Below are 17,658 nucleotides of genomic sequence, written 5' to 3' on the forward strand. Positions count from 1 at the left end.
CCGGCCACTGCACTCCAGCCGAGGGACAGAGCGTGACTCCGTCTCAAAAAAAAAAAAAAAAAGTTAGGTTTATTGCCTTTCCTGCAACATGCTTGAAGCTCATGTCAAAGGATTACTCTATCAACATAAATAAAACACCCAAATAATCCCAGATAAATGAGTATTTGGCAACATATTTGGTATAAAGAGCCATCAATTCATAGATTTATTCATTTCATTTCATCCAATACATATTAGACAACTACCATGTGTGTGTTTCTGAGCTAGGCAGTGGCCATCCAAGGAAGGGTAAGAGGACTTCTGGGTTGAGTTTGAGGAACAAATTAAGGAAAAAAAGAATAGTTAAAACTGAAAAAATACAGGAGCACAAAATAGTGGTATGTTTTGATTTACTTTGGAAAATATTCATCAGGCAGAGCTTCTGAGAAGTTTGCAAGGGCAAATTAGGTTGAAAGAAACAAACAGTGCTGGTGCATTCTGAGCTAAAGCACTGGGAAGTATAGATACAAAGAAAACCAGCAGATTTGGGGTATTAGGAATGGCACTAAGGAGAAAGATACAGCTAAATTAAAACAGAATAATAAAAAGCAAACTAAAACTAGAGTCAGATAACAACCCTACACAACAATGCTGTAAGAAATGTCCTAGAGTTAGAATGGAAGCTTGAATTGAAATATCTGATTCAAAGACATATTTAATGATACTTTGATTTGTAGTAGCATGTCTCTTTCTCCCACTGGATATGAGATACACAGGGCTTGGAATCCTTCCTGCTCAATTTTATGTTGTCCTAGCATTGCAGCAAATGTGTTGAATACATTTTTTTTTTTTTTTTTTTTTTGAGACGGAGTCCCCCTCTGTCGCCCGGGCTGGAGTGCAGTGGCCGGATCTCGCCTCACTGCAAGCTCCGCCTCCCAGATTTAGGCCATTCTCCTGCCTCAGCCTCCCGAGTAGCTGGGACTACAGGCGCCCGCCACCTCGCCCGGCTAGTTTTTTGTATTTTTTTTAGTAGAGACGGGGTTTCACCGTGTTAGCCAGGATGGTCTCGATCTCCTGACCTCGTGATCCGCCCGCCTTGGCCTCATTTTTAAACAGACAATAGGGAAAAACAAGTTTATGCTTTTAAAAAGCAACTAATAATGAACATGTGAACATTCCTCACCTCATCCTTCCTGGTGTCTTCACAAAACACCATGTCATATGGCAACAGTTATATTGCCATGACTTGAATCTTCAGAAAAACCTATGGACACTTTTTCTAAGAACAGAAACTGATTGATCAGACTGATGCTCTTCCACTGGGTAGGTGCCTTTGGTCAAGCTCACTGTCGGCACACCATCATTAGAGCAGATTTGTCTGGTGGTATTTCAAGAGCATCTAAGGTACAAAATCTTTATATCTGCAACTCCTAGCTCAATGCCTCGCTCTTAGGAAGTGCTCAGAATTGTTGACAGAATGATATAGTGAATGAAAGAAAGGATTCTTACACTCCATTGCTCAACTTGATATACTGTTGCCATTGCATTTCATTTCATTTGCTGGATATTTTAAAGTTTCACTTTAATATCTGTCAGAATTTGGATGTCTGTCACTAATCTGAACAGCACACAGATTGGTTGCTGAGTGCTGAATCTGAAGTGGGCATTGTCAACTAAGCAGATGCAATTTGCTCTTTACTATTTGACAAAATTGAATCATATTTCTGTTTAGAGCCCTGTACCAAATGTTGATGTATAGTGCTCATACTTCCATATTACATATAGGTTTTCCTTGAAAACCTATCTATAGTTTTCAAGAAATGGTATTGTAATATTATTTTATTTTCCTCATAACTATAAAAAATCTATAATGAGAAATACTATTTATACTTGTGATTTACGTTGGAGCATCTTTCAAGCCTGGTGTACATATTACTTAGTAATTTAAATTCTGGGGATTACATGTAATATACTTTCAGTATTCCTTGGATTTCGAAGCTGAGGTTCATTAACTTGAACATGAAAGAATAAGCAGTTACATTATATTTTACTGAAAAAAATACCAGATCCTGAATATGAATAAATAACAAGACAAAATGTAGTACACTGGGACTAATAGCAGGTTATATAATTATTTTCTAACAAGTAACTTAGAATGTTGTACTTGGTTGTAGAAAAACAACTTGCAAAAACTAGAAAAGGTGAAATTCAAACAGCCCCCTTTTCAAAAACAACGACCCACTTGCCTTCTGGAAATCAGAGCTCCCTTCTATTAGGATGGCCAAATGCAAGTTAAAGTCTAATAGAAGAAGACAGAAGATCCATAAACATTGTTTACTTATTTCTTACTTGCTTTAACAGCACAGTAATGTAGAGACTTTGAAGAAGTAAATATCAAGCCACAGTACTGATACTAAGGCAAACAACCATTGAACAAAACACTGAAACACTATTTCTTAAACATCATGATCTGTCTAAGTCTGTCTAAGTCTGACGACAATTCTCATATTTGGAAATCCACAAGTCAGTTACTTAAATGTTTTCATTTCAGGTTAGCCTGTCTTCATTTCTTTTCCCAGAGGGCGACTGACTGATTTTATATCCAAAACACTGAAAATTTTATATCCAAAACACTGAAAATCTTCATTATTTTGAGTTGCAAAATTATTTTTGCATTATTTTGAGTTGCTTATAAATTATTTCTTATTTTTATAACAGATTCATAATACAAATAATTTAGAAAATAGGAGAGGAAACTCGCCTATTAGCTAAATGTCATTTCCTGAAGCAGCATTGTGGTAGGTTTCCGAAATTTTCTGGGCATCTGTCTTTCACTGTGTGAGTGTGTGTGTGTGTGTAAATCATACACACATATTCCTATGTAATATTATCTGAACTGCTATTCTCATGCATTTTTCATAACATTTTATAAATGCTACTTTGTATGGGTTTATCTTAATATCATAACATGTCATTATTCTAGTACAATAAAACATTTTGGTTCCTGTAGACCTTCTATTTTCTAATTAAAGTTTGAATACATTCATCCTTAGGATAGATTTTGTTTGAACATTTATCTTTAGCATGAATTCCTTTTGTTTGTTTCTTTTAGTCTTAGAATATTTATTTTTCTATTATTGAGTTAGTGCTTTTAGAATTTATTGTACATACATTTTTTATCTTTTTCACTCATGCCTTTTAAAAACATAAGCAGAATAGATTGTTTTAAGAGTTAGTTTCTAATTCTCCTTGTTCTGAAATTTGCTTTACTCAAGTTATTGATGGCCATGTGCCATAAGTGGTATTAGTGGTGGAGTGGTTCCTATTCCAGAATTCTCTTTCAAGCTATTAAAATCCATTCTGCAAATAAAATAATATTATTACTAATATTAACATATTTTATTCCTATGTCAATTAAAATTAGTTTATTCAATATTTATTGCATTATTATGTTAATATTATATGTCCATGATATAATTAATAATTTTATAATCAATATTAAATAAGAAAATTATTTGATAAGTTGTATTGATTGATTAAAATTATGTATCAATATATTCATACTAACAAAATATAATATGTTTTATTAGTAATATTAAAATTTTAACCATCTAATGTAATGAAAATGTAAAAAGTGTGTCATTGAAAAAGTAAACATTTCAAACATACAACAGTAACCATTACCATTGTGACTTTTAAAAGTCAAGATTTATTTTGCCTATATTTAAACTTTATCACAATGCAATCACACAATTTGTACTTGTATTTGACTTCTTGCCATGAGAATTTTATAAGAAATTAGTGCATTCTTGCATGAAGCAATGATTCATTATTTTAGAGTGCTGCAGTGGATGTCCCTAATATACCTCAATCTATGTATTTTTACAGCTGTGGTTTTACTTGTTCCCAGGTGGAGCTATTAAGAATAGTACTGCTGGCCAGGCGAGGTGGCTCATGCCAGTAATCCCAGTAAGGCTGAGGCACGTGGATCACGAGGTCAGGATATCGAGACCATCCTGGCTTACACAGCGAAACCCCGTCTCTACTAAAAATACAAAAAATTAGCCAGGCGTGGTGGCAGGCACCTGTAGTCCCAACTACTCGGGAGGCTGAGGCAGGAGAATGGCGTGAACCCGGGAGGCAGAGCTTGCAATGAGTCAAGATGATGCCACTACACTCCAGACTGGGTGACAGAGCAAGACTCAGTCTCAAAATAAATAAATAAATAAAATTTAAAAAAGAATAGTACTACTGTGAATGCCCTATGACCACATGTTTGATGCATATTCTTCAATAGAGGTGGGATTCTTAGATTGTGGGGTGTGACAAACTTTAGAAAACATTAATAATTTTCCAAGATGGTTGTACCAGTTTACATTCTCATCAGTAGGGTATGATTGTTCCAGGTGCTACACATCCTCTCTGCCATGTGGCATTTTCCATCTTTGTCTCAGTTTACCCATTCTGGGTGTATAGTGACACCTCATTGTTATTTGAATCCACATTTTTCTGATCTCCTAGGAGCTGAGCCACTTTTTGTAAGTTTACCAGCAATTGGATTTCTCTTTTTTGAAGGACTCTTTCAACTATTTAGCTACCCTGTCCTGCAAGAGTGATTTTTATATTGTATATATGAATCATTTGTTGGTTTCATAAATATTTTCTTCCACTCTGATCCTCTCTTGCATTTTTAAAACTTTCTTAGTGGTTCTTAATTTTAGAGATGAGCAATTCGTCATTTTGTTTCCTTTAGGTTTAGTGTTCTCTGTGTCCTCGTTAGGAAATTCTGTTTCATACGAAGGTCACAAAGATATTCTCCTTTCTCCTCTTCTTGTCTACTGTTTCACCTTTTGTATCAGTCCATTTTCATACTGCTATTAAGAAATACCTGAGACTGGGTAATTTATACAGAAGAAGAGGTTTAATGGACTGATAGTTCCATATGACTGGGAGACCTTACAATCATGGCAGAAAGCAAAGGAGGAGCAAAGGCACACTTTACACGGTGGTAGGCAAAAGAGCATGTGCAGGAGAACTGCACTTTATAAAACCATCAGATCTCGTGAGACTTACTCACTATCACCAGAACAACAGGGAAAACCTTGTCCCCATGATTCAATTACCTCCCACCAGGTCGCTCCCATGATACATGGGGATTATGGGAACTACAATTCAAGATAAGATTTGGGTGCAGACACAGTCAAATCATATTTTTTATGATACATTTTATTCTTAGAATCTTTTATTCAGAATTGGTTTTTGTTGTAGAGGGTCAATGTTCTGTTTTTTTCTTCTTATCTTCTCTGTCATTGTATATTTTTTAAATGGTTATTTTCCCCAAAGCTCTACTAATTGTCATTTGCCCTAACTAATACATATATGTGCAAATTAATTTTTGGACTTTCTATAGAGTCATTTGGAATATTTTTACAGTTTTGTGACAATGCTATCTTAACTACCGTAGATTTATAAATATTTCTAATGACAGTCCTCTAGTTTTTACTTCTTTTTGAAATTGTCTCAACTGTTCTTGCCGCTTTGCATTTTTACATACATGTTTGAATTGGTTTTTCAATTTTCACAAAAGTCTCCTGAGGTGTTTATTGAGATTTCAATTCATTCATGCAGAATTTGGATATTAAAAATATTGTCTTCCAATCTACAAACGTAGTATGTTACTTTAAAAATTTTTCTCTCAACAGTGTCATATAATATATTGGATAGAGAGTATGACACTTTCTAATACAATTATTCCAAGTTATTTGTGTTTATTTTTATCCTATTGTACGTGACATACTTTTCCTCAATTTTACTTTCTGATTTTTGTTGTTGGTATATTGTAAATATATCTTATATTCATATATTGACTGTGAATCCAGCAATACTGTTTTAATACCTTGTTAATTACAATATTTACTCTGATGTTTTGTTTGCATTTTTCTACAAAAACCATCATCTAGTCTGTGAATAATGAGAATTTTATATTTTCATTTCCAGGTCTTTGACATCCTAAGTTTTCCCTTGCCTTAACACTGGCTAAGACTTTCAGTACAATGGTGACTAAAAGTGATGATATTAGGCATGATGTTTGAGTGTAAGGTTTTTGAACACATCCCTGGTCAGATTAATACAATCCCCTAATCTTCTTACTTGCAAATTTTTTGTTGTTAATGAATACTGATTTTTATCAGCTATTCTTGCTTCATCTAGTGACATGATCCTATATTTTTCTGCTTTATTCTATTAACATGATGAACTAGAGGAAGCATTATAGATCACCTCCTAGGTCTGTTGTGAGGAATAAATGAGATTACACATCCAGATTGGTTGGACCGGTGTCTGATACAAAGGAGACACCTTAGGTGTTTCAATGTGAGGATTCTTACGGCACTGCTTGTAGTGCAGAGAGAAGACAGGATGTCAGAACAGAGGTAAAGAGCCTCTGAGCCCAGCCTTGTAAGGCTTGGTGTTGCTTTAGGACTGACTCTCAATGTTTTCTCCTTTGTGAACAACAAAGAGCAGTGCTTTAAAACATGATTTAGTTGTCCAGTTTGCAATACAAGTGCTATAAAACTTAAGCATCTTTTTAAATTTGGCAGAAGAAAAGAGATTCACCTTCACTGCATTGTATCAGCAAGCAGTAGTATGACTAATATTCCCATACAATAATGATTTCAGTGCATGACAAATAGGAGATATGGTTGTTGGCATAGATATGTACACATATACACACATATATGCATATATATACATGCATTACTTTAAATAACTCAAAGTTAGAAATAAATGTGAAGAATATCAGTGGTTTTCTCAAATACTGAAATCTTTAAAGAAACCATAAGCAGAGAATTATATCAATATTTATTAATCAATATTAGAGTCCATAGTGTTATCCAATTTATGATGCATGAAATTGTGGACTTGATGATAAAGAGACAAGATCCAAAGGCAAGGAGTGACCTTGATTTGGGTTCCAAAAGTGATGCTGACTTGGTCGATGTTTAGTGACTTGGACCCTGGGCCACAAAGGAGAAGCTGGGAGTGAGGAGCTCCTGTGACGGAGATACACTAGCCTCTATTTGTCAGTAATGACTTGTTTCACGAATCGAAATGCCTTGCAGTCAGTTAGTGTTCAAACTGTTTTCTTCATACCCATTTCCAGCCCCTGAGCTCTGTCAACCTCCAGGAATGCTTCCTACTGCAGACCAATGTGAAGCCATCATCTAATAAGCACACATCCATGCTGGCCAGAGAACATTCTTTGTGGCTGGCCAAAACCTTGATTCCAAAGATACAACTGATGTCAAATATATTTCTAAAAGAGAATGTTCTGTGCAGTGGCCGTCAACAGTTGACACTGTAGACTCCAGTCAAAACTATTTTGGTTACAGTGTTACTGCCTACTCAAGAGGCAGAGATTCATTCTACATCTTTAGTGACATGTCAGGATTTGTTCTGTGGATCATTTTGTAGAACCTGCATCTGCTCCTTGTTATTTCAATTAATGCCCTCTCTATGTAGTCACACTAAAAATTTCTTTGAAGTGACAGGAAGTTCTTGAAGGCATTTGGTATGGATTTCCTTCAAAAGGATGGCAAACATATGGAATTGGGCATTTTGCTTTTACTTAGTTTAGGAAGATCCTCCCAAAGAGTTTGGAATCTAAAAGGAACATTGTGTAAAACAATCTAGACGAAATACTTATGACTCTACTGAGTACACTAAACCGTTTACCAAAATAATAGGGTATAAAAACAAATGAAGTTTAATTTTACTACAAAAACCTTGTGTCTGACAGCTCGTGGCATAAACTTTTCATTATCAATTGAAGTGGCAAAAGAAAGTTAGAAAAAAAGAAAGAGAAGAAAGGTCTGGTTGTTCTTTTAAGTTAATCCTTAGGATATATAATAAGCCTGCAAACAGTAATAAGAGTCTTTACATGAGTATTTTAATAAATCCAAAAATTGTATGTCCAACTGTCTTTTGAAAATGGAAAGTTTTAAAACTTTGAATTAACTGAGGTATCAATGAATGCATTTCCATTTACTTTTTGGCTTTTTTAATTTTTTTGTAAGTGGACACAAATTATCTATTTTATGCCAGGCTCTGTGCCATGTGATGGGAATACAATAATGGATAAGGGATATTTCCTACCTTTAAGGCACCTGCAGTTCTGAGGCTTAGGCAGATAGGCAGTTGCCACATAATAAGATGTTATTCTTCACAACAGTCTGGATAAACAGCTGAAGTAGTTGAGAGCAGAGAGATTTTGATGTTGTGTGCAGAGGAATTTTCACAGAGGAGGTAAAGTTTAAGGGACATTTTAAAGGCTGTATTACTTTTTTTGGCAAGGGAAGATGAACACTTGTGACCCAGTAAATGAAGAGGTGCAACTGGGAGAAAGATCAGGAATGTCAAGTATTGGTGAGGCTGAGAAAGTGACTGTGTGAGGCTGGAGAGACAGATCAATGTCGAGTGATGGAGAAGCTTGTATGTTATGCCAGGAAGCTTGGATTTGTTCTCATGTAGGAGAGGGATGTGAATAGCAGGGGAAGTTCTGAGTAAGACTTGGAGATGTTAGCAAAAGCAGGTGTGCAAGGAATATGGACTGGAAAAGTTCAGAGAGAGCATGTCGGTTGATTTCAGTAGCCAAGACAAGAAATAATCAGATCCTGAATTAAAGACAGCAGTAGTAGGAGGAATGTTGTTGAGTTATGTAAGAGTATTACATAAGTGGCCACATAAATTATTGTCTGAACTGGGATTTATTTGAGAATAAAAGGAGGACTTTGTAAATATTATTCCCCACCAACAGACTGTAACTCTCCCAGGAAAGCCAGGATGTATGGCCACTTTGATATTAAGATCTGGCTGAAGGGAAAAAGAGAAATGGATCTAAATGGAGTGTTTACCTTCTAGCTTGAATGACTAACAGTACTTCAATTAACAAAGACTGTGAGCAGTAGAATTATGATATGTTTCCTGGGATATGTCTCCATGCTATGGAGAATTTAGTTTTGGTGTGTTGAATTTGAGATAACTGCATGATAGCCAGAAAATGTTATAAGCAGTCAGAAATACATACTTTGTAGCTCAGGAGGTAGCTGTGTGATAGTATTGTGGATTTGACTGGAGCTATGGTCAATCCACTGACTATACTGTAAGGGGATCTGCAAATGTTAGTTGATTTCCATTGGATCACACACCCACTTACTATTAGGAGCTGAGAACAGCTCATGCTCTAAGTAGAGTTTCGTATTTTTCCAAAAAGTCCTTTTTCTTAAATTTTATCTATTCCAATTTCCCTTGCTATTTTAAATTTGAAAGCCAGATGAACATATAAATTGTAGCAGGGCTCATGATGTTGAACACATGATAGAAGGAGGTGGCAGAAAGCTTTGGGAAGTCCAAAGAACAATGAAGAGGAAAGTATGTTTCAAACTTATTCCACATTTTTCTTCCTTCCAGAAATCGTCTATGTACTCACCACATGATCTACAGAATCCCAAACCAAAGTTTCCCCAGACATTCATAAAACATGTTCTTATTCGTAATTATCACACATGTAGGAAAGGAGACCTTTGAATTGGACTCACAGTATTACTAGCTTCGGAGTGCTGTATGTAATGTGAATATCAGCACAGTTTCTGTCATGGGAAAGGAGATGTTGGCTGGATTTTCTGGACTCCTTTACTTTGTAAAATGAGAAATTTTCTGCTCTCTATGCGACTCAGTGGACCCATCTAAAGTCTACTTGACTCAAGTAGCTGAATAGTTTTGAATTATAATTTATGTCTAATTGTGGACACACTGAGTTCAAAACCTAAAAGGATTGAATGTTTTTAGCAAATAAGGAAAGAAAAAAAATCTTGTTCAGGGTCATGTGCAGTGGCTTACGCTTGTAATCCCTGCACTTTGGGAGACCGAGGTGGGTGGATCACGAGGTCAGGAGTTCGAGACCAATCTGGTCAACATGATGAAACCCCAAATCTACTAAAAATACAAAAATTAGCCGAGTGTGGAGGTGAGCACGTGTAATCCCACTTACTCAGGAGGTGGAGGCAGGAGAATTGCTTAAACCCGGGGAACAGAGGTTTCAGTGAGCCAAGACTGTACCACTTCTCTGCAGTCTGGGCAACACAGTAAGACTCCATCTCAGAAAGAAAAAAAGAAAAAAAGAATCTTGTTCATTAATCAAAACTCAATTATAAACAGAAATGGGTTCTTATGTCACATTTTCTAAAAGTGATGCTGTGCAAAATATTGTTTTTGGACTTAGAGTCAGGAACCTAAAAGCAAAAATCTTTTATTTTCCTCAAAATTTCCCAGAGACAGTTCAGTTATTAGGATGTAGCATGTAGTTTCATAGATAAATGAAGTAAACATCAAATATTACCTTTCTCTACTTAATACTATAGTAGCTGGGTTATAATAGTGAATGTTCTGGGAGAAAATAAATATTTTCAACATTGCATTATTTAGAATACACATTATTTTTAAAAATTTCACTTAGCTAATTTTGTTAGTAATTGTATTACTTCATTGATATTAGTTCATTTTTACTGTGTAATAATAGGATAAACAATTGTTTTAGGCTTTCTGACTTTCTTTTCCTTTTTTTTTTTTAACATAGAGAATTAGCTTAGACATTGATTTCAATTCTTTTCTCATGTTTTTCCCATCAGCCCTGCTGCTTTCTAGCAAGACACCCTACCTGTCATCCAATGAATACCAGACAGAGAGATTCCATCTGTACCTTTTTTTCCTCTCTTAAAATAAATTTTTAAAAACACACACAAAAATGCAAGGTCATACTATGTTGTCCAGGCTGGTCATAAACTGCTGAGTTTAAGCAATCCTACAACCTCAGTTTCTTGAGTAGCTAGGTTCTGGCATGAGTCACTGTGCCCAGTAATCCATCTACACATTTTATACGTATACATCAAGAATTGATAAATACAAAACAGAAATGGATAAGTGTAACTTAGTCAAATATAAAAGAAATATAAATATAAAACAAATATAGAAGAAACAGAGCTACACACCTCTTATCACAGGATATGTCATCTTTTGACATTATCGTAAAGTTATATTCTTAGCCTATAGCCTATATTGTAAAGTTATATTCTTAGCTCTATAGACATAGAATTAGTTTATATGTAAGTTTTTCTGTTAAAAAATATTTTTAGCAAGGTAGTTTTTCCCTTTTTGGAGTGGTGTTACTGTTTTCTGCCATAATGTTATAATAAAATATAAATATAAATAAAAGAAAGAGGTTAAATGGTAAGGAGTCAGGGGCTAAGACGTATTGTTTTAAGCAACTACACTCATGGTAATTTGTCACAGCAGCTGTAGAAAACCAGTACATGAACTGATTTAACTTACACCAAACCTATTGCATTGGTTGAATTAGTATCCTTATTTTCAGATAAAAGGAATGAGGCTCACTGAGGCTGCTGGAGTTGCTTGCTGAAGCCCACCTTCCTCAAAGGTCACCTGTGGGGCTGAAAAGAACTATTTGCTGAGCAGATGTAATATTCCTGGTAGAAATCCAAATCCTGAAAAATTATCCTTTTAGGGGCTTAGAACTTGTTTGTATTTATTTTTAAAACTTTAGATCCAATTATTATAATTTTTTATGCTATAATGGAGCATCTGCTAATTCACCTACTGTGCTGATGTCTGCAACATGAAAGCAATCTTGAAGTATCTGTGAAACAGAATCCTTAATAGCTAACCTTGGATTCCAGTATAGTCCCACATAAAGTGCATATTTATTCTAAAGTAAAGTAATTCAGACTTCCAAAGAGACATGACTGCCTTGGTTTGGGTTTGCGCTGGGCTTGCGTTGTCCTGATTGCTTGTCTCCTGTTCACTGTTTTTGCCAACTGGCTGCAGAGCTGGGTCCACCCCATCTCCTGTCAGCATCTGGATGAAGCGCCAGTGCTCTGGAGGCCACTCTCTGTCTCCTGTGAACATTCAATGCTGTGTAACCTGTAGCCACTTCCACTCCTCACTCAAGTGAATCACTTAAGTCTCAGTTTTCATTCCTGCAATGAATATATAGTTGATCTCTTGTGCCCACTTTCTCCAGTCACCTAACCCTCATTTTCCTTCTTGCTTTGCTGCATGCCGTGTTCTTTCTAAGGCACTAGCAAAGTCTGAGAACTTTTTGCATCATTTATTGTCCAGGATGTGAACATCACCAGCCACTTTTCTTGGAAGATGGCCAAGGCCAATCTCTACCCGTCCATGACTGGGTTTCAAGTGACTTGGTCTGAGGTCACTACCGAAAGCAGACAGAACAGTCTACCCAACAGCATTATTTCACAGTCCCAGATCCTGCTTTCTGTATCCTACCTCTTGTACTATGTCCATGTCATTGGGATCTACTGCTCCTTTTTAATGACTTTCAGAGATAGCAACCTCTGTCATTCTGTGTGTGTACTGTTGAGTCTTATTTCTGCATTCTCATCTTCTGAGTGTATCTTTTGCAAGCATTAACACATCACAAATGTGACTGCATAGCTAAGAAGTAGCATAAGTTGCCATCTAGATAAAGTTTGATGGCTAGAGTCAACTCATGAGAAGACCTTATCTTATCTTGTATGCAAGTGATTGAGCCATTTTCTTCTATCTTTGTTAACCTCATGTCTCTGGTCCAAGTGGACATGCCCTGTTTGAAGTGTTGAATTGGGGGGAAATGGCCAAAAGAAGCTTGTTGTTTTTCTTTCTTCCTCCCACCTTTCAATTTGGCTTCAGCCTGTAATGAGTTGGCCTGTCTTCCTGGTCACTTAGTTCCTTGACTTAAAAGAAAAAAAAAAAATCATGTGTGGGATTTTACCCTTTCTGAAAACGACCTTAGAATAGCCAAATGCCACTACAAAATCCAAAATGGGAGAAAGAAAACACAACTTAAATATCAGAAGGAAAATTCCACGGAATTAGGGAGTAGTTATTCTATAAATGTGCTAGGTTTTATTGAGTTTTGAGAAGAATTTGTTGGCATAAAAATAAACATTTTCAGTTATGGGTATTGACAGATACTGTGTTTTAAGAAAAACAGTTGGCTCATTCACTGAAATTTGGATTATCAAGAATTCATATCAGAAGATGTGCAACTGAAGACTTTAAACCATGGGAAAGTCTTATATTAAGAAATTAAAAAATAAATAAATAAAATCCCAGGGGTGAGCCCTGAGAACTGGCACCTCAGCATATTTTAACTCTGCCAAGTGTCTTAGGCTGCCAAGAATTGAGTGAGGTGCTAAGAAACCGTATGGCAGAGAACCCCCACAAATGAGAAATAGTCTATAAATTAAACTGTGCCTTTACAAAGCAACCAAACTTGGCTGTGTATGATATTCTCCAAAGGGGGAAAAACTGTTCTAGGCTTTCTTTGCGTTGCATGTTGTCTCTGAAAGGTTGTCAGTGAGCATCCTCTTTTATGTTGTCCCCTTAGGATCACTATGTCCTAACAGTGCCCAATCTGGGACTGTCTACTCTTTACTGACTGGAAGTGCAAGTGCTGACCCCAGGAGGGGAGGGGCTGGCCACCATCAAGACGTTCCAAACACTGGAGCTTATAATTTATGCTTATAATTTGAAGAAAACAAAAGCTATCACAATGGGAGAGTTTGATAACTTCTAAAATTTTTGTTGGATAAATGCTTTTCTTATATTCCTTCATGGAAATTCCATTTAACAAAAGTTTTTGGTAATTTTTAAGACTCTTTGAGCAAATACAAAAGGATTATGGTTTGATTAAATAATGGTGAGCTTAAAAAAAGAAGTTTGTCTTTTTTTGTTATTGTTTTATGGTTAGGGGAAAGCATCAAGGAGGAAGAGTAAAACAGGAAAAGGAGAGAGTGTTTGTACATTCAGATTCAGAATAGGAAAGACATGATCATAGGAAGGAACATCTGCCTGGGTCTTATGTTTTCCAACAAAGAAAGGTAATTCTGTCATTTATCTGATATGTTTAAAGGGATGTGACTGAAATATTTTGTCACTTCTTAGGATCCCATCTTAAGCATCATCATCCTCATCATTACAAGCCGTCTCCAGAAAGATACTAAACTGTTCAAAAAGATTTTTTGAAATTACATGGATGTGTAAGCTTATTGAACTTCGGCCATGAGACATGCACACTTCCAGAGGCAGTGGGAACTGCTCAGAGGTTCGTACTCTCCTATGTGACTTTAGTGCAGGAAGAACTTCTGTCAATCACGGATGCATCTGGAGACAAAAGTGAAACAGTAGATTGGTGAAGACAGACACCAATTCCTTACAAGCTTGGAGAAAATGAAGAATAGGCCTGTTTAACACTAAATCTTGTTTTCTTGTATAGTGTCACTCATTTCTGTTGAATTACAGCATAATTCAGTTTTACCTGAATTTCTAGCACCAAACTTCCTTGCAAACAGTAGAGTAACAAATACACAATTCACACATAACACTAATGAAGCATAAATCTAATCAATAAAATATATTTTTGACTAAATTATTGATTTGATATGAAAAATCAACTAAGATTATATAGCATTGTTTATTTGAATTTTTCATAAGATCATTTTTATCGTGGGTTAATAAGTTTAACCCTTTTATCCAGGGTAACTGAAAATGTGTAATTTAAAACATACCAGCTAATTTAAATAATTATTGCATAAATTTAACTTTATAAAATTTAATTATGTTTCTTCTGTCTGGATAATAGACATTAGACAGGTATTTCTAGTTAGGATGGTAATTATGAAACTTAGGTCTCCCTTAAAAAATTCTAAAACAGCTCTTTTGGGCTTCTAATTTCAATATAGTATTTAATAATTTAAATTTTATTGGTGTTTTTGGAAGAAAAATGCTATTAATGGGTAATCAAAATGTTTCTCTTATGAATTTTAATAAGCTCCATTATTATTCAAATGATCAAAAATATAGTTATCTTTTTTGAATTTGAAAAATGTGATTGCTCTAATAAAGGATAAAAATCTGTTTTTTGACAAACATAATTTTGAGGCCTAGTTCTGTAATATGTATTATTGAAATTAGATACATTTCTGTAATGTGAGAAAAATACATCCTTTAATTGTATTGACTACTAAAAAAATTGAGCTCATCAAAAATGTTGTCATCAAATACAGGTAACTTGATATACACTGCAGTTACATACATTATTTTTATTTACAACCTTTGCTCCTTTGGATGAATTTATCTGTGTTACCCTGTTTTTCTACATGAAACTCCATAGAGTGATGTTTGTAAACAAACATGTACTCTTTTCAGCCTTTCACTCTTTTAACATGATATGGTAGAAAAGATAAAGTTTGTGGCAGGTAATTTTTTATAATGTTTATTAAATGAAGTTCAAAGATTAAAAATACATCTATCTCCTGAAAACCTTAGACTCTATACAGAGTTTCATCACAACTCCAGACTATTGACTTTTGGGGCTGGATAGTTCTGTGTTGTGAAGAGTTGTCCAGTGCATTGTAGGATTTTAGTAGCATCCGCAGTTTCTCCTCACCGGATGCCAGTTGCACCCTCCCCAGGGTAGAGACAACCAAAATGTCTCCAGATATTGTCAACTGCCTCCTGATGGGATGGTGACCCTGATAGAAAACCATTGCTAGAGAATGATCTTTACTGAATAGATAAGAATTTGCCCTTTGCAAGAAACCCAGTAAATTACTAGGGCAAGTCACTGAAAACTAAGAGACAGCTAAGAAGTTATTATGCTTGACTTCAAAGGCCTAAACTGTGTATTTTATGTCCACCAAACAACCTGATTAAAAGACAGAATTTTGACTTGTGTCCATATCATATAAATTCAAATACTAATTTTGCTCTATGTATCCGTAAATGTCATTTGTGATATTGACTTATTTATATAATGCTCTTGCTTATGTTGTGAGTTTTCAAGTTTACTCATTTTTTTTGTTGCAAATCACTCTTAAAACTTATAAGCTTTCACATTATAAGCAGAACACAAAGGCTATATATCTGCTGCATGTACTTCAAAGTTTATAAGATATAAACAGATCTGTAAAGATGTTGACTCTTTTCTATGGTTTTGCATGGTCAGACTCAGTGTCAGGTATGGAGAGGATTCTCAAGACTATCTTACCTCTATTGAATATTTTAGTGAGTTATATGATTTACACAGTGATTAACAGAGGTCTATATGAAATTATTTTACCCCTTTACTTAATTATATTGTAATGTGCAGATAATAAAATTTCTACCTTCTCATCTAAATGGTCTGTAGAATTCATGTCCCTTAGTCATTTAAAGTCAATATTTATTTATGTGTGCAATAAAAAAGTTTGATTTTTGTGTATATCTGTCATATTATTTAGAGAGAAGTGATTTTGTAAAAAATGTTTTGTAAAAAACAAAAAAAAGTATTGTAAATAGTGTTGATAATCTGTGACTCATTATTTTCATGTTAGAATTTGTACATACGGTTCAGTAATAAAAGCATCTTTAAACCAGACCAACTCATTTCTTTCCTTCTTTCTTTTTTTTGAGACGGAATCTCACTCTGTCTCCCAGGCTGAAGAGCAATGTCTTGGTCTCAGCTCACTGCAACCTCCACCTCCTGGGTTCAAATGATTCTCCCACCTCAGCCTCCCAAGTAGCTGTAACTACAGGTGTGTGCCACCACACCAGGCTAATTTTTGTAGTTTTAAGAGAGATAGGGTTTCACTATGTTGATCTGGCTGGTCTCAAACTGCTGACATAGTGATCCACCTCCTTAGCCTCCCAAAGCACTGGGGATTATAGGCATGAGCCACTGTGCCTGATCTCTTTTTTAATTATTGTTACACTTTAAGTTCTGGGATACACATGCAGAACAAGTGGGTTTGTTACATAGGAATACATATACTATGGTGGTTTCCCCCACCCATCAACCTGTCATCTAGGTTTTAAGCCCTGCAAGCATTAGGTATATGTCCTAACAGGATATATACCACCCCCTGATAGGCCTCAGTGTGTGATATTCCCCTCCCTGTGTCCATGTGTTCTCATTCTTCAACTGCCATTTGTGAGTGAGAACATACGGTGTTCGGTTTTCTGTTCTTGTGTTAGTTTGCTGAGAATGATGGTTTCCAACTTCATCCATGTCCCTACAAAAGACATGAATTCATTCTTTTTATATGGCTACATAGTATTTCATGGTGTATATGTGCCACATTTTCTTTTTATTATTATTATTATACTTTAAGTTCTAGGGTACATGTGCATAACGTGCAGGTTTGTTACATATGTATACTTGTGCCATGTTGCTGTGCTGCACCCATCAACTTGTCAGCACCCATCCACTCGTCATTTACATCAGGTGTAACTCCCAATGCAATTCCTCCCCCCTCCCCTCCCCGTGATAGGCCCCAGTGTGTGATGTTCCCCTTCTCGAGTCCAAGTGATCTCATTGTTCAGTTCCCACCTATGAGTGAGAACATGCGGTGTTTGGTTTTCTGTTCTTGTGATAGTTTGCTAAGAATGATGGTTTCCAGCTGCATCCATGTCCCTACAAAGAACACAAACATCCTTTTTTATGACTGCATAGTATTCCATGGTGTATATGGATGTGCCACATTTTCTTAATCCAGTCTATCACTGATGGGCATTTGGGTTGGTTCCACGTCTTTGCTATTGTAAAGAGTGCTGCAACAAACATAT

At 35.6% G+C, this 17,658-nt stretch overlaps 1 protein-coding gene across 13 annotated transcripts in view; it reads left to right on the forward strand.

Annotated features, from left to right (window-relative positions):
* Positions 1–17,317, forward strand: part of LOC139360963 (thymosin beta-4-like) — a 226,246-nt gene extending 208,929 nt beyond the window's left edge. For 4 of the 13 annotated variants that reach the window (XM_071089474.1, XM_071089471.1, XM_071089472.1 and 1 more), the window contains one exon: positions 13,999–17,316. The gene's annotated coding sequence lies outside the window, so the exon portion shown is untranslated. Of the gene's footprint in view, positions 1–13,998 lie in introns of all 13 variants that reach the window. The other 9 variants (XM_071089460.1, XM_071089464.1, XM_071089461.1 and 6 more) reach the window with 3 other exon arrangements.
* Positions 17,318–17,658: the final 341 nt, after the last annotated feature.

The sequence above is a fragment of the Macaca nemestrina genome, chromosome Y (genome assembly GCF_043159975.1).
Source record: "Macaca nemestrina isolate mMacNem1 chromosome Y, mMacNem.hap1, whole genome shotgun sequence".
NCBI lineage: Eukaryota > Metazoa > Chordata > Mammalia > Primates > Cercopithecidae > Macaca > Macaca nemestrina.